Source organism: Convolutriloba macropyga, chromosome 2 (genome assembly GCF_964194025.1).
Source record: "Convolutriloba macropyga chromosome 2, txConMacr16.3, whole genome shotgun sequence".
Taxonomy (NCBI): Eukaryota; Metazoa; Xenacoelomorpha; order Acoela; family Convolutidae; genus Convolutriloba; species Convolutriloba macropyga.
The window spans coordinates 56,575,498-56,593,876 of NC_134469.1; the positions used below are offsets into that span (position 1 = coordinate 56,575,498).

Here is an 18,379-nt window from a genome sequence, read left to right on the forward strand (position 1 = left end):
GAGAACCACTTAAACTAGAAGTCTCGTTCGAACAGATCAGTGTATTGCAACTCTTTTCTGAACATTTTCTGAACATTCTTTAAGATCTTATGAACTTGAATTTAGACCTTTTTCTTATATCAATCGCAGAAGTTGCTTAATTTGGCATTGAAATTTTATTAGTTCATTTGCAAGTCAGAAATTTAACTTCACCGTCGAAAAGTTCAAAAAAAAAATCAGAGACTGGACACCCGAAATTGAATTTTACACTTTGATTTGTTGTAATCCAAATCTAGTCAGATCAGTGAGGTCGGAAAATTGATTAACCTTTAGATAGAGTTGCAAAATTCGTAATTTTTTTAAAATGTTCCATTTTTGCAGCTTCCTTACTGCATACATGACTAAACCATAAAATTGAGATATTTTGCGCCTAATTGCATTGAAACAATGCAACGCATTTGATTCTCAATTGCGAGAAAATAATCTTGAAATTTATGGTTTTTGATTTGATAGTTATGTTGGTTATGCGGAAACAAAGTATTCTAATACAGATTGTCAACAACAAAAGGGCATTGATGTGCAATTTGAGTTTCCAAATTCATTGCGTCACTTTACCTAAAAGAAAGTTTTACGATCTGGATCCTGTGAACTGGAAATCCAAATCTGATATTCTGCCATGAGTGTCACTGAAAACCTTGAATGATATGAAGCAGTTCTACCTACGTTTCGTTGCAAGTTCAAAAGTTATCGAAGGCCAGCTGTTTTAAGACCGAATTTATCTAATTTATCACCTAATTTATCTCGACACTTATTCTGATAAGTGCAGCCCATCAGAAAAATCTCATCAGAAAAGAACTGCACTTGATGTACAGTTTTTGTGGCTTACTTCTCGCTTTCCTAATTGCTCTCTAACGAATTTAGTAGAAATTATTTTATTAATAGCCGCCCTCAGCTTCTCAGCAGGCTATTATTGCGCTCCTATTTTTTACAATTCAAAGATTTTGAATAGTATTGGTGTGCTGTCTTTCTACGACTCGAAGAGTAATTTCTTTATCGAAAAGATTAAAAATACTGCTCTGAGGCTGTTATTGCGCTCCTATTTTTTACAATTCAAGAATTTTAATTGTATTGGTGTGCTGTCTTTTTACGACACGAATAGTAGTCTTTTTATTGATAAGAATTTGGAGCGTATTTAAAATTTTTTTTTTATGTGAAAAAATTTACAATTAGAAAGTCTTGGTTCATAAACGATCATTGTTATTATCAAGAATTCTGCCCGAATCAACAATGGAATCACACTCGCTTCCTTCTTGAAAAAAATGTTTGAGGTAAAGCTTCCTTTTCTTGCATTCAGATTTTTCCCGCCACTGAATTAAAACCCGCATGATGAAGCATAATATTTTGAGTTCCCCACTCATTGGATGAGTCGTCAAAAACTTATCAGCATAGTTCGTCCCCGCTCATGGGTGACACATTTCTCAAAGCCGACTGGCCTCTTTCATATGTGTCTATAATCTCGCATCCCTTACAAGGAGATTGATTGCGGACCCCTGAGTTGCTGTAACAAAGACTGTGATATAACCTACTGAAAGCTAACGACAGCACCGCCGGCTTCAAAGTTCAGTTATCGGCCAGAGTAGTGATTCGTTTGAGGGTCTTACAAACTGTCTTTGAAAATCCCCAAAACGACTCGAAAGCCGGAGGAATGAATTGAATTCCGACTTCACATTTCCGGGCGTACTGTTCGTACTTCAGTCCTCAGCAGCTGACATGGAGAAACCACTCTTCTCCGACGCATTTATACCAAGGCTTGACTGCAAGGGAGACGCGCTAACGTCCAATGATGCTGGTTGACCGGCAATCCATACAGGCTAGTAAATTCTGGAGTTGTTGTCGGGCAGTAAACTCTTCTGTTTGCAGATGGGAGACAAAAGAGCTCCCGAGCTAATTGATATAATTTTGTTCCTTATACGATCATGAGAGATCATATCACCGGCATGATCGCCCACTTTATCTAGCCGCAGATTTACGAAAAGAACATTTTCTCTCGTTCTTATAATTTAACTCCCAGTCTTTATATAAGAGCAAAATGGAACTCATTGGGAGATAGGTTTAATCCCAGAGCTGGAATGGAGGCTGCGGATAACCAGGCACCAGACTGTGGTAGAAAACGATTGCAAACGAGACTTTTGTCTAATGAAGTATTGTTTTCCTAACAAGTTGTCTCAAGCTGAGGTATCAAGCTCTTCCTTTTTCTTGATTCTTCAATTGCCTTAAGAAATAAGATGTCTTCAGTTGTATTATGGCTTGTTAATTTTTCTACAAAAACAGAGGATTGAAAGATGGAGTCAACGTATGCAGCCTGAAATTGATCTGGTGATCGTCTTAGTCCTACACCGGTTTTGTTGATTGGGTGACATGTTTGGTCCCGAGAGGGACCTGATATCAGAACTCTCAGATTCCTTTCAAAGGTTGCACGTTGAACCGAATCGAATTTTCGTTGGATTTTGTTTGATTTGTCCGCAGGTGAATTGTAGCATCGCAAAGACTCGAACATTTTGGGGGCACCAAGGCAAAAACGCCAAAATGCCAAGGCCAAATTGTGGATCGTGCACATATGCTAAATTGTTTAGAAATTCCTCTGATTTTTTAACGCGTTTTTGTAAATAAGGTGAAACAAAAGCATCAGATCCTATAGCAGCTCCTAAAACTTCACTTCCATCTACACAGCTCCTCTAGATCAAACTGTCATCTTTCGTCATGCTTTCGATTGAACATAGATCGCACTTCTCCTGAGTTCCAAACCGCATTTTTCTCCTGGTTCTGTGGGTGTTTTCAACGCTTTACAAAAATCGGGTTCACAACGCTTTACAACGCTTTACCTGCAATAATTTTGTAATCAAGACACCAGCAAGAGGTTTGGTAATTTGCTCTCAATTTAGTCCATGAGGCCATATGGCCAGTGAAAACAAAAGTGAACCCAGTGGATCGTGTTGCACTCCTGACTGACTGTCAAAAATTGAGCTGTTGAAGAACAAATTACTATGCTTCAAGTAACGAAGGGGTGCAAGAGACATAATACTAGTTATCAAAATTTTTGTTGAGCTGTGGAAGAAGAAATGACTGCGCTTCACCGAATTAAATGAGTTTCTGAAATCAAATCTAGTTTGCCCTGAAGACAAAACTTTCTCGCTCGGGAGAGAAGCGCTTCCATTGTGTTGGTGCTCTTATTTTTGCTTCATTGTAGTTGCTTCTTATCAAAATTCTATTAATCATTCTGCAGTTGCTGTTGTTTATGTTTTTACCCCCTCTGTTGGAAGCACTCAAAAGACATTTGTTAACTGCGAAAAACTTCTTCCAGTTATCAGCACGATCAGGATTTGAGATGCATTCCTCTATGAATAACTTAATAATCCCGGACCATGAAATACAAAATATCACGGGGATTTAGCGAAGCGTTGGAGTATTTTTGCTGCAATTAATTGTCAAATCTGGTAACTCGTTTGGATTGTGACTGGGGACTGGTGAATCAATTCCTAGTGTTGCAGATTGAATCAACTCGTCTATGCGGGTAGGTAGATGTTTCGGTATCTTCACTGTTGACAAAAGTGGAGTGAATTGCCAATACGTCAAATGGATTTAGAGCACACCCATTCATCGTAGTTTGAACCCCACTGCAAGTAATTCACCTTGAACTTGAAAGAGTCGGAATCCAAGATGGAGACTTTGTATAGATTACATTTTTTGTTTCGATAAAGCATAATATTTTGAGTTCCCCACTCATTGGATGAGTCGTCAAAAACTTATCAGCATAGTTCGTCCCCGCTCATGGGTGACACATTTCTCAAAGCCGACTGGCCTCTTTCATATGTGTCTATAATCTCGCATCCCTTACAAGGAGATTGATTGCGGACCCCTGAGTTGCTGTAACAAAGACTGTGATATAACCTACTGAAAGCTAACGACAGCACCGCCGGCTTCAAAGTTCAATTATCGGCCAGAGTAGTGATTCGTTTGAGGGTCTTACAAACTGTCTTTGAAAATCCCCAAAACGACTCGAAAGCCGGAGGAATGAATTGAATTCCGACTTCACATTTCCGGGCGTACTGTTCGTACTTCAGTCCTCAGCAGCTGACATGGCGAAACCACTCTTCTCCGACGCATTTATACTAAGGCTTGACTGCAAGGGAGACGCGCTAACGTCCAATGATGCTGGTTGACCGGCAATCCATACAGGCTAGTAAATTCTGGAGTTGTTGTCGGGCAGTAAACTCTTCTGTTTGCAGATGGGAGACAAAAGAGCTCCCGAGCTAATTGATATAATTTTGTTCCTTATACGATCATGAGAGATCATATCACCGGCATGATCGCCCACTTTATCTAGCCGCAGATTTACGAAAAGAACATTTTCTCTCGTTCTTATAATTTAACTCCCAGTCTTTATATAAGAGCAAAATGGAACTCATTGGGAGATAGGTTTAATCCCAGAGCTGGAATGGAGGCTGCGGATAACCAGGCACCAGACTGTGGTAGAAAACGATTGCAAACGAGACTTTTGTCTAATGAAGTATTGTTTTCCTAACAAGTTGTCTCAAGCTGAGGTATCAAGCTCTTCCTTTTTCTTGATTCTTCAATTGCCTTAAGAAATAAGATGTCTTCAGTTGTATTATGGCTTGTTAATTTTTCTACAAAAACAGAGGATTGAAAGATGGAGTCAACGTATGCAGCCTGAAATTGATCTGGTGATCGTCTTAGTCCTACACCGGTTTTGTTGATTGGGTGACATGTTTGGTCCCGAGAGGGACCTGATATCAGAACTCCCAGATTCCTTTCAAAGGTTGCACGTTGAACCGAATCGAATTTTCGTTGGATTTTGTTTGATTTGTCCGCAGGTGAATTGTAGCATCGCAAAGACTCGAACATTTTGGGGGCACCAAGGCAAAAACGCCAAAATGCCAAGGCCAAATTGTGGATCGTGCACATATGCTAAATTGTTTAGAAATTCCTCTGATTTTTTAACGCGTTTTTGTAAATAAGGTGAAACAAAAGCATCAGATCCTATAGCAGCTCCTAAAACTTCACTTCCATCTACACAGCTCCTCTAGATCAAACTGTCATCTTTCGTCATGCTTTCGATTGAACATAGATCGCACTTCTCCTGAGTTCCAAACCGCATTTTTCTCCTGGTTCTGTGGGTGTTTTCAACGCTTTACAAAAATCGGGTTCACAACGCTTTACAACGCTTTACCTGCAATAATTTTGTAATCAAGACACCAGCAAGAGGTTTGGTAATTTGCTCTCAATTTAGTCCATGAGGCCATATGGCCAGTGAAAACAAAAGTGAACCCAGTGGATCGTGTTGCACTCCTGACTGACTGTCAAAAATTGAGCTGTTGAAGAACAAATTACTATGCTTCAAGTAACGAAGGGGTGCAAGAGACATAATACTAGTTATCAAAATTTTTGTTGAGCTGTGGAAGAAGAAATGACTGCGCTTCACCGAATTAAATGAGTTTCTGAAATCAAATCTAGTTTGCCCTGAAGACAAAACTTTCTCGCTCGGGAGAGAAGCGCTTCCATTGTGTTGGTGCTCTTATTTTTGCTTCATTGTAGTTGCTTCTTATCAAAATTCTATTAATCATTCTGCTGTTGCCGTTGTTTATGTTTTTACCCCCTCTGTTGGAAGCACTCAAAAGACATTTGTTAACTGCGAAAAACTTCTTCCAGTTATCAGCACGATCAGGATTTGAGATGCATTCCTCTATGAATAACTTAATAATCCCGGACCATGAAATACAAAATATCACGGGGATTTGGCGAAGCGTTGGAGTATTTTTGCTGCAATTAATTGTCAAATCTGGTAACTCGTTTGGATTGTGACTGGGGACTGGTGAATCAATTCCTAGTGTTGCAGATTGAATCAACTCGTCTATGCGGGTAGGTAGATGTTTCGGTATCTTCACTGTTGACAAAAGTGGAGTGAATTGCCAATATGCCCAAATTGATTTAGAGCACACCCATTCATCGTAGTTTGAACCCCACTGCAAGTAAGTCACCTTGAACTTGAAAGAGTCGGAATCCAAGATGGAGACTTTGTATAGATTACATTTTTTGTTTCGATAAAGGGGTAGTTCCAACTGGAATCAGGAAACAAGATATGTCGTCTTTAATTGTCAGTTCTATCATCTGCTGTGTTAAACCAGTTGAGGAATCTGACAAACCGCTCCTTACTGAACTGCTAGTGGTTTGTTCCTGTTAGTTACTTTAGACGGGAGATATAGAAACTGGCACTTCTTCACTAATATTCAGTGAACTTCTAAAGTATTCAGAGAACTCCTAAGAAGGGTGTAACAGTCAAAAAAGCACGTGTTTAGGTCAAACGGCTGAACGTATTGAATAGCAGAGAGAAGAGAGAGTATTTTTTGTTCTCGCTGACACAAAAGCGACAAAAAAGCAGGCGCGAAAAATTTTTGCTAAGTGAGCGAAATATTTTGATCCAGTGCGAATTTTTTGAAGCAGTTTAGTTTTCACTTTACTTTTTCAAGTAAATTGGTTGTTTTAACCATACTAACATTGAAATGTTTTTTGATTAGGAGGATTTTTGACCATCTCATATATTAGAGTTCTATATGAATTCTTGAGATATTTTTAGGATTTCGCTGCTTTAGACGCTTCTTAGCGGTTTTTAGACATCTTTTCAAATTTCTAGTTTGCGGTGTTTTTTCAAATTTTTTTTATGTGGGCTGGCGTAAGTTTCATGGTTTGTTGCTATCACTTGAAGTTTGTTTAAGTTGAAGTTGAAGGATACAGTATAATTTGATAATTTTTTGTTCAGTTTTTTGTCCAATTTTTTTTCTGCCTTGGACCTTTCTATATCATTTGGTTACGTAAGTTCGGTTTTAGAGTTTCTGTATCTGCTTTAAGGCGTTGAGATTTTTAGGACTTGTTTTATTAAATCAGTTTGGCAGTTATTTGTTGTTTTTACTTCTTTCACTTGTTTTAAGTTTTTTCCAATCTTTTTTGGCTTCTCTAGGCTATTTTCAATCTTCCCTCCTTCTGTACGTTTCTGTTCGAAGCACTTTTCAGCAGCAGTTGCTGCAATTAACAGTCTATAGTCAGTATAGGAAAATCCAATTCAAAAATGGAAACGGGATAAACCCTTGAAACCCTACTTTAGATGCCCGCTGCTTGAACTTTGTTCTTATAAATCTTAATTTTTGTCTCTAATCCTTATTGGTACAGACACTAGCCTCTGTGTTCTCTCATTAAGAAACAGGAGTATGTCTATTAACGGAAGAACATCAACCCACTTTGTTCTTTAATTTTTTCTCAAACCGAGTTTCTGCAGTTTTTCCTTTCAATCTCAATCGGGTTTAGGGGAATCAATGGCGGCTATTATTATGCAATCTGTCGGGTAGTCTTGTTTACATATGCAGTTTTATTGAACAGAAATTCAGTGTATCAGACATTCTGCTATCGAAAGTTTTCATTGGAGTGAAACATACCCCTACACCTACCCCTACATGCCCCACCTACCCCTGCACCTACCTAAGCTCTCCACAACTACCGAAACCCCCAACCCGTCTACACGACGCCCAATCTTGCCCCCACATCTACTCTTTAATAAATAGCCGTTCAGATTTTTTTTATTGCTCTCGAACAAAGCTGAAGCTTATTGTAAACGTCTTTTTTAATTGGCTGGTTTTTTGATTGACTTTCTTCTAATGACTTCTTTCTATTCGTCCACTTACTTCCAGTTTTAAGTTTTGACTTCGTTATCGAAACTTGGACTTTAAGAGTAGCTTTTTTCGCTATGTAGGGTAATTGTAAACTACAGTATAGTATTATTCAAATTGAAGACGTTATTTTAAGTTTTTTCGATGGCACACAAGTACCTCCTTATCTAAACTGAAGACCCCCACCTACATATCAAACTGCCTATATAACCCTCGGTTCTGCATAACCCCACCCCTACCTGAATACGCCCTCTCCAGTTGTGGCACCTACCTACCTACCTCTAGCCTCTAGCTATATACTTACCTTTGCACCCTGCACGACGCACATACATAACCCCCAATTACTTACCCCAGTCACCTACCCCTCGCGCAGCCTGGGTGAACTGCACCTCTACTGCTCCACATTGAAGACTAAAAATTTGTCTAACCAAGTTTTTGTTTTTCTTTGCTTTTTTCATGATACTGAATTCGGAAAGGTTAATTCGAGTTTATATTGCCTGACTCGTTGTTTCTGGTATTCTAACGGCTATGTTTTTTGAGCTGAAGCTTGTGCGTTTTAATTGTTTTTATATTTCTGAATTGAGTTGTGTTAACCGGAAGAAATTTTTTGCGCGACTCTTCCGCTGCCTACGCGCCAACTACCTTACCACCACCCATCGCGCCTATGAAAACTACTTCAACCCCGCGCACCCACGCACACCCAACTACCTACCCCAACACCTCCTCCTACCCTCTACGAAAACCTAGCACCCACCAGCCCCCACATCCTACCTACCCCTCTCCCCGCCCACCTCTCCCACCACCTACCTCCCCCAATATCCCCCATTCCTGAAAATTTGTTGTTTCTAATTACATATTGCTTTGTATTTTTTGTTCTGAAAAAAGTTGGTTAACCGGGAGGGAATGTGTTGCACGTCTTTTCGAGTATTCTACCGGTTTTCCACCGGATGTTTAGCATGAGCAAGTTTCTTCATGACTTCAATCTTACTGTTTTTCGATACGAGCTTTTATCTGTTTTTGCACTTGGACTTCTGTTTCCGAACATTTTACTTAATCAGTACTTAATTTTATAATGCATAGTAATTTGGTAATCATGTTAAAATACAACGTGAAAGTAATTTGGAGCATTTTTTCGACCCGCCTTTTTCCGATACAAAAATTGTTTCTTCTATCTGTATATTTGTAGTGTGTTAATTTTTTATTTGTCCAGAATGCCTTTATTTAATTAGATGAGTTTTCGCACATTTGTTGAATTGTTTCCGTAATCTACAGGCTATCTTTGGTTCATCTGAAGACAATTTGTTTTTGACTTGGATTTTGGCTGCTGTCCATTCGAACATTTACCGCCGAATTTGAATTTTGAAATCCGGTTTCGAACATTGGACTTAAACAGGAGCATCGTTTCCAATATTTAGTAATTAGGATATGCCGGTAATATTCAGGGTGAATTTTCATTTTGAGATTTTTTGATCCCTTATATTTACCTCCTTCTTATCTACACTACAGACCCCATCTACATAAACCCCCAGTACTATCTCTTTGCAACTCTCCCCCGCCAACCTTACCACCTATTTATCTAACCAGCTCTACCTGCCCCTCCTTACGCGCCAGGCCTCTACCCAACTTAATGTACCACCCGACATGCCGTACACCTACATCCACTTAAGTAGCTACCCCCACATTTCTCCCCTTCCTAGGTGTCCGCCCCCTTACCTACCCATATTAATAACTAAAAATTGTATCCTGCTAATTTTGAATTTTGAAATTATTTCTATAGGAACTGTCGATAATTTTCAAAGTCGAAAAAGGCCACTGAGACAAGGGTTTTCCGATAACAATTCCCCCTCCCTATTCAAACAACACACTTTCTCCACCAGCCTACCTCACCTCGCAACCATTTCACACGCTACCACCACTCAACCAATTGCCCATCTCACTTGCCTTCCATTCCGCAGCGGAGCCCCACCAACCGTTTTCAGAACATGCGACCCCACGTACCTACCCCAAGCCTATGTATCACCTACCTAACCCTACGGCAACCACCCACCCAGTCCCAACCCACATCCCAATCTAATAAATCATGTCTGCTTCAAATGAAAACTTTCTATAACTTGTTTAGGGAGTTAATTTTTGGGTTTTTGTTGTTACCGGCTTTTTCCTGTTAAGTCTTGATTTAGTGATTTTAATTTTCGAGTTGATTTTGCACGACTTTTCATTGTTTCCAGTATTCTACCGGCTCTTCTTATTTTTTAGCTAATGCTGTTTTCTGAGCTGAACGTTGATTTCTTTTTCTATAATGAACGTTGGCTTCGCTTTAAGAACATTGAGCTTTGACAGTAGCTTAGTTTGTGATGTGTTGTAACAAGGTAATGCTGTTAATTGTTTAACGTGCATAATTCGTTTCAAAGATTTTTTCCATGACATAACTCTTCGCCAGATTCAATATGTAGGTACCCACAGCAACCTACCCATCCCCCCCACACAAACATACACCCGTTCCCGTACGCATGCACGCTCGTACACCCACCCCCTCCTCCTGAGGAGACATACCCCTCCTCCTACATAGCCCCTTCACTCCTCTCCGCCCCCAAATAACCCCAGTAGTCGCTCATTAACCCAACTCCTTATGTTTCCGCAATGCGTTGTGTTAACCGGAAGAGATTTCTTGCGCGACTCTGCTGCCTACGCGCCAACTACCTTACCACCGCCAACCGCGCTTATATAAACAACCTCAGTCCTGCGCACCCACGTACAACCAATTACATACCCCAACACCTCTTACCCTCTAAGAGTCCCTACCACCCACCAGCCCCCACATCCTGCCTCTTCCCCTCCCCCCACCTACCTCTGCCACAACCTACCTCCCCCAATATCCCCATTCCTAAAAGTTTGTTGTTTCTAACTACATTTTCCGTTGTTTGAATTGTTTTTTTTTTTTTCAGAAAAAAGTTGGTGATTTGGGAGAAAATGTATTGCACGTCTTTTCGAGTACTCTACCGGATGTTTTTCATGAGCAAGTGTCTTCATGACTTCATTATTGTTTTTTGTTCGATTGTTTGCTTTCATCTCTGTTTTTGCACTTCGACTTTTGTTTTCGATCATTTTACTTGACCAGTACTTGATTTTATAACGCTAAGTAATTGGGAAGTCGTTTTAAGGTAATTGTTTTTTTTTCAGAAAAAAGTTGGTTATTTGGGAGAAAATGTATTGCACGTCTTTTCGAGTACTCTACCGGATGTTTTTCATGAGCAAGTGTCTTCATGACTTCATTATTGTTTTTTGTTCGATTGTTTGCTTTCATCTCTGTTTTTGCACTTCGACTTTTGTTTTCGAACATTTTACTTGACCAGTACTTGATTTTATAACGCTAAGTAATTGGGAAGTCGTTTTAAGGTTCAACTTGAAAGTCATTTGGAGCATTTTTTCGACAGCATTCTTCCTCTAAAGAACTGATTCTTCCTACTATATATTACGTAGTTTGTTAGTTTTTTTTCTCCAAAAATTTAGATGAGAATTTTCCAACTTTTTTTGAATTGTTTCCGTAGTTTACCGGCTATCTTTGGTTCTTCTGAAGACAATTTGTTTTTGACTTGGATTTTGACTGCTGTCTCTTCGATCATTTACCGCCGATTTTGAACTTTGAAATCCGGTTTCGAACATTGGACTTAAACAGTAGCTTCGTTTCCAATATTTAGTAATTAGGATATGCCGGTAATTTTCAGGGTGAATTTTCATTTTGAGATTTTTTTGATCCCTAATATTTACCTCCTTCTTATCTACACTACAGAACCCACCTACCTAACAAACTTCCTATCCCCTTGCACCTGTCCCCTGCCTACCTAACCACCTCCAATTTATCTAACCAGCTCTACCTTCCAACCTACCCCTTCCCCTCATTCAGGGACCAGGGCACATGTCAACCTCGGCATCTACTCCCCTTAATTTACCCTCCGACACGCAGCACCTACCTACATCTGAACTAACTACCCCTCACTACATTTCTCCCCTTTTTAGGTACTGCTCCCTTACCTACCCATATTAATAACTAACAATTGTCCTAACAATATATTAGATCGTTTATTAATCTCATTTTTATGTTTCTGAAATGCCCTGGTTGAATTGGAAGTTTTATGGCCGACTTTTTGAATTGTTTCCGATAATTAGTGGCTATGTTTGGTTCAGCTGAAGAAAGTTTGTTTACGACTTTGACTTACGGTTTCCAACATTGGAAATTAGCAGTAGCTTAATTTGTAATGTATAGTAATTGAGAACTCCGGGTAATAACTTAAAATTGTGTCCTGGTAAATGTTTTTGCTAAGCTTTTGACAGCTTTTGACATTTTTTTTAATTTTTCTGAATTAAGTTAAGTTAGTTTGGGCTGATCTTGCACGACTCTTTGACTAGTTTCCGACATGCTTATAGCTCTGATATTTCTTTACCTCAAGCATTTTGTTCATGGTTTGAATTTAATGATATTCTAACGTTGACTTGTCTTTTGAAATGTTGACGTCAGTTTTAAAAAATATTTCTATTTAATGGTTAGGAACTGTCGATAATTTTATGTCAAAAACCGTCATTTTTCCCTATCGCCTACCTAAACCTATTGTAACCCGTCCCCAGCCAAGTAATGCCTCCCCCCAACCCACAACCCAAACTAGTAGATTATGTCTGCTTCCTATGAAAATTTTCCTTATCCTTTAGGCAGTTATCTTTTGGGTTTTTGTTATTGCCTGTTTTTCTTTGCCTGTATGCTCTCGATTTAGTTAAGTTCATTTACTGATTGCACGACTTTTCGTGTTTCCAGTATTCTACCGGCTATGTATTTCAGCTGACACTGTTTTCGCTCCCCTACCTACATACCACGTACCCTCCCGACTCGGGGTACCTACCTAACTCTAACCTCTAGCTACATACTTACCTTACCAACCCGCACGACGCAAAAACCTACATCCCTATCTACTTCTCCAACGAGCTGCCCCTCTCCCCACCTGCGTTAACTAACCGTACCCCCACCCCACCTGCGTAAACTGCCTGCCCCCAGCGTAACCCCGAGCCTAGCCACATTAACTAAAGGTTTGTCGTAAGTTTGAGTTTTTGATTGTTTTTCATTATATACTGATTTTGGAAAGGTTAGTTTGGTTTTATATTGCTCAACTCTTCAGTTGTTTCCGCTATTCTTACGGCTATGTTTTTTAAGCTGAAGCTTGCGATTGAATCTTTTTTATTTTTCTTTAATGCGTTGGTTTAATTGGAAGAGAGTTCTTGCACGGCCCTTTCCCTCCCCGCCAACCCTTTGAGACTACCTACCGCCCACCAGCCCCCATATCCCACCTATTCCACTACGCCCCACGTACCTCACCCAGTCCTCAAATTTGGTTGTTTAATTTGGTTGAATCTTTGACTAGTACTGTTATGCTTCTAGCTAACTTTTTTTTAGCTCAAACATCTTTGTTCATGACCTGAAATTAATTGTATTCTAACATTGACTTATCTTTTGGAATGTTGACTTCAGTCTCCAAAAATTATATCTAATTTTTTGTTTCGATCTATATATTGCGTAGTTTGTATTTTATATTTCTGAAATGAGTTGGTTAATTGGGGAAATGTTTTGCACGACTCTTCGAGCTGTTTCTTGTGTTCTACCGGATGTTTTTTTATGCTGAAGCCAGGTTTTTCATGACTGGAATCTTGTTGGTTTTTGACTCGAGTTTTTATCTCCGTTTTTGGGCTGCGACTTCTGTTTTCGAACATTTCATTCAACAGTATTTTAATTTACAATATATCTCATGGTCATGTGAGAAGTCTTGGTAATGCTCAAGGTGAAAGTCATTTCCTACCCGCATTTCTATAACAATTAGTTTGTTCTAACTATATTTTACTTGGTTTGTTAATGTTTTTATGTTTCTAAAATGCCTTGGCTTAATTTGAAGATTTTTTGCACAATTTCAGTCAATAGTTGTTTCCGTCAATCTAACGGTTATGTTTAACCAATTGCCCATCTCACTTGCCTACCCCTCCACGACGGAGATCTGCCTACCGCTTTGAGAACATACCGCCCCACGTACCTACCCGCAAGCCTATGTATCACCCGCCTAACCCTATGGCAAGGTTAGGTTAATTTTCGAGTTGATATTGCACGACTTTTCATTGTTTCCAGTATTCTACCGGCGCTTTTTATTTTTTTAGCTTAAGTTGTTTTTTCCTGAGCTGAACGTTGATTTCTTTTCCTATAATGACTTCTCTTTTAGAACGTTGCTTCGCTTTGAGAACATTGAGCTGTTACAGTAGCTTAGTTTGCGATGTATTGCAACAAGGAAATGCTGTTAATTGTTTAACGTGCAAAATTCATTTTGAAGATTTTTTCCATGACATTATTCTTCGCCATATTCAATCTCTAGGCACCCTGAGCAACCTAACCACCCCTCCCCATAAACGTACACACATGCACGTACGCAACAACCCTTTAAACCCCCTTCACCCCCAATAACCCCAGTGGTCGCTCATTAACCCAACTCCCTGCAACATCCCATCAGCCGTAAACCAAACGAAAGCTTTCATTTTTTTGTAGGCAATTGTTTTACTTCTTTTTAATTTTTTTTGTCTAGATGATGATCGTCTGGAGATTATATTGAACGGCTCTTAGCGTAGTTTCTTGTATTTTGCTGACTATTGTTTTTAGCTGAATCAATTGTGTTCATGATGTGAACTTCGACTTTTTGTGAACATTGACTTCTCTTTTAGAACGTTGACCTCTGTTCCCGAACATTGGACTTCAACAGACTCCAAGTTTAAGGTTAAAGGGTAATTTTTGATCCCATAACACCCTCCTTTCTATGCAAAATACAGACATTTCAATGTCAAGCCCCACCACCCGCAAAACTTTCCAGCCCTGCTCCCCACAACATACACAAATCCTCCCCATTGCTCCCCCCACCACCATCAAGGTACCCCCGCTACATAGCAACCCCAACGTGATTGAAACTGTTCGCGCGTGTTCGACTTAATTGTATTTGAACTTGCTTGAGTCTGAGACTGCTGGTGTGCGGGTATTCTTGTTAATAACTGCCCTCATCTTCTCGGCCGGCTATAGTAGCGATCCTATTTGTTTACAATCCAAAGAAGGTCGGTTTTTATTGCTGCTCTTTTTTGTAAGATGTTCACACATTTTTTAAAATGTTAGCTGTCAAAACGGGATAAACAAGTAAAGCCCGGGGGTCATTAAATCTTATTCGAGAACGGATACTGCTCAAGTAAATTTATTACTGTGAAGGCCTAAATTCTATATAAAAATGATTTTTTTGAAATTTTTGAGCCCAAAAGGTTGATTAGTGAATTGTTTAAAAAAAATGCCAAACTTTCAGTTATTTGTCAGTTCGATTGTTGCTCGAAGTCGACAGTTGTTGATTTGGTGCCTGTGTAATTTTTTTTGAGAATTGGGGACCTGCATTTACTGGTAATGCCGACCATAGCAACAAAATTTGAAGTCAAAGTTGTCAGTTTTTCTAAGACTATAGGTAAGACTATAAATGTTTTGTTTAGTAGACTTCATTGACGATGAAACGGTTTTGAATTCTTTAGCCTCAAAATTCTTGTTAATTTTGTTGTAATATGCTTTAATTTTTCCAAATATCTTTGTTTTGTCGATCTCTGTCTTTCATTTATCCGTATTTTACCTGGTAGCCGGAAAAACAGTAGTTTTTAGCATTTCAAAAACTCTTTTGGAAGATAATTGTCAAGAAGATTAGACTTTTAAATGTATTTTGAACATTTAAAAATTGCTGAATTGTATTCGGTCGCTTTTTCTTTTTGAGAGCTGTACGTATATTTTCAATTTTTTTCAAGTCAATGCAGTGGAGCTAGTGGTTGTGCGGCGTGAAGTTTATTCACTTTATTTATGTGGATTGAGGAAACGGTGTTTTCACGAATTGTCGCTTTATCGCTAGAGGTTGGTTTTTTGCTCACATTCGGCACCCTGACTTCGAATTTTATTTTTGTTTCACTTTTTGGATCGGATGTTTTTTTAAACGGCTTTTCAATACATTAAGATTCCATTCTACGTCTGGTATTCTATATAAGGGAAAGTTTGCTGAATTGTATATCAGGACCTGTCCTGCTATGTTTGTTTCCTCAATTTTTTTCTGTTTATGTTTTTTGTGGTGCCCAACTACAGGTGCCCAAAAAAGTTTTCTCAAAAACAAGTTTTCTCAAAAAATGCCTTCTCAAATTGTCTTGAATTATCTTTTTGTGCGTTTGTCTATTTTGCTTGCAACATTATTAATGTTTGGCTGGTAAATGTCAATGTGTGTTTGTCTGTTTGATTCGTCGAGGTCATGTTTTTGATTTAGTCAGAGATCTTCAAGTCCATTCGTTTCTTGGGATTGAAATTTTTGTCCTGTTATATAGTTTTTAATAGCCGCCCTCATCTTCTCAGCTGGCTATTATTGCGCTCGTATTTTTTTTTTACTTCGTCAAACTTTTTTTCGCTTTACCATTTTGCCGCTTTTTCGACATTTTGCGTGAAATCTTTTTGACTTCTCTAGGCTAGTTTCTCTCTTCTCTCATTCTGCTAAAAGTGAATTTGAACATCAGTTGCTAAGCAAAGCAATTCAAAATGAACAGAGTCGGTATAAAAAATTGAAGTCAGAAATAGAAACGGGATAAACCCATAAAGCCCAATTTTAGATGCCCGCTATTTGAACGTCGTTCCTATAAGTCTTAGTTACCACCTCTAATGCTTATTGGTGTTGATAGTAGCCCCTGTAGCCTCTCTCTAAGAAACAGAAGTATGTTCAACTACGAAATGCCATCAAAATAAATCGGACTTAAAAAATGTTTTTGTACAAAAATCTTTTTTTTCAATATTCTATTCGTTCAATCCCAATCATGCTTATTGGAATCAACGGCGGCTATTTTCCGGCAATCTGCCGGGTATGTTTTAAAATACTGGACAATAATTAGTTGCCCTTTACCTCATTTTGCAGTTTTTTAGACGTACTGTGTGAAATGTTTCTGACTTCTGTGGGCTAGTTTTCCTTTCGCATTCTGCTCGAAGTGCTATTAAACAGCAGTTTCTCAGGAGAGCAATCTAAAATGAACGTTAAACTCAATCAGAAGTAGAAACGGTCTCTGTAATTTGTTCTAACACGTTTTAGTTACCAGGTATAATGTTGATTTGTATCGATGCTAATCCCTGTATTCTCTAACCAAAAAACGAGTTTTTTTTCAACTACAAAGCCAATCGAGTTAGCTCGCTCGTTGAAACGCTTTTGTACATTCGATTTTCATGCTGTTCATTCTTTTTCAAAGGGACTGTATTAATCAATTAGTGTTAGTTTATAATTTTTGTTTGTTGCAGACCAATTTCATACCTAATGGGTATGAGTATGGAACAGATGTAAATAATTTTGCAGCAATAGTCCCATGTTTTTACGACTCGAAGAGGAGTTTTGAGATTCTACAGGTTTTTTTTAGCAGAAAGCAATTGTGTTCATGACTTGAATTTTGACTTCTTTCTGTTCGAGCATTTACCTCCGTTTTTGATTGTTGACTTCTAAAAAACCTGTACCCTCGCCCAAACTTACCCCCCCCCCACCCCACCTACCCCTACCCCCCAAACTACCCCCCTCCCTTTTTCACCTAACTACCCCCCCCAACTACCCCAGCACTACCCACCTCCCCAACCTATCTACCCACCCACCCCACCTAGCTCCCCCGCAACTAAAAAATTGTCGGTATTTTAAAAACACTTTAATGTGGTTTGTTGGTGTACTTTTGATTTTTGTTGTCTTTACTATTTTGAGGTTCTGATTTCGGTAAGGTTAGGTTAGAGATTATAACGCACGACAATTCGAGTCGTTTCCGGTATTCTATCGGCTATGTTTTTTTATTAATTCCTTGCTTTCTTAGAGCTTTTCGGCTTACTGGTCTCCTAAGTATTAGACCACCATAATTTTGCGATTCACCAAAGCTCTTTGGATACATATTTATGTGGTGTGAAACGCGGTTGTTATAGTTTGAACCATCCCCCAACTCCCTCTTTTCACTTGACCCCTTTCATCACATCATCCCCCACTTAATGCCATCCCCTGCACATTTTTCAAAACATTATTCGGCGTGCTCAAACTCTCGCTCTCTCCCTCGTGCGCTCCCCCATCCTACGTGCGCGCTCCCTAAATCTCAATTTGCAAAAGAACGATGGAAGACGTAAATTGTTACTAGCCACCGTCAACCTCTCAACCACTGCTATTTAGGCGCTCTCCTTTTCATATCGTTTTACTTTTTAATCACGTTTTTACATAACGATTGTCACGTTTGAGTCATGACTTACCTCACTCACTGTTTCAACTGAATGGATTTTCAATTTTTTCTTGCCTTGAATTACGTAATGTTCTGGATACAGTCAAAGTCTACACATGCAAATTCAAAAGAAACGGGATGAACATATAAAGCGTGATCATTTAGTCGATGTGCATTAGGTTCTCAAAGTTCATTAAAGCAATCGATATCTGGCATTTGTATTTTGCTTAATAGCCTTCAGATTAGAAGCGGAATGGGGCATAATTTCAGAATGTATCCGAATATGCAGAATTTGCGCACCAAATAAGAATTTTTCGAGACTTTGTCTATTTATATCTCTTATTTTTTTCTGTTTCAGTTCCAATATG

General features: G+C 39.0%; 1 protein-coding gene across 1 annotated transcript in view; it reads left to right on the forward strand.

Moving 5' to 3' along the window:
- The window catches only part of LOC142334939 (telomerase protein component 1-like), a 230,261-nt gene that overhangs the window by 81,430 nt on the left and 130,452 nt on the right, over nucleotides 1–18,379 (forward strand). The window lies entirely within an intron of this gene.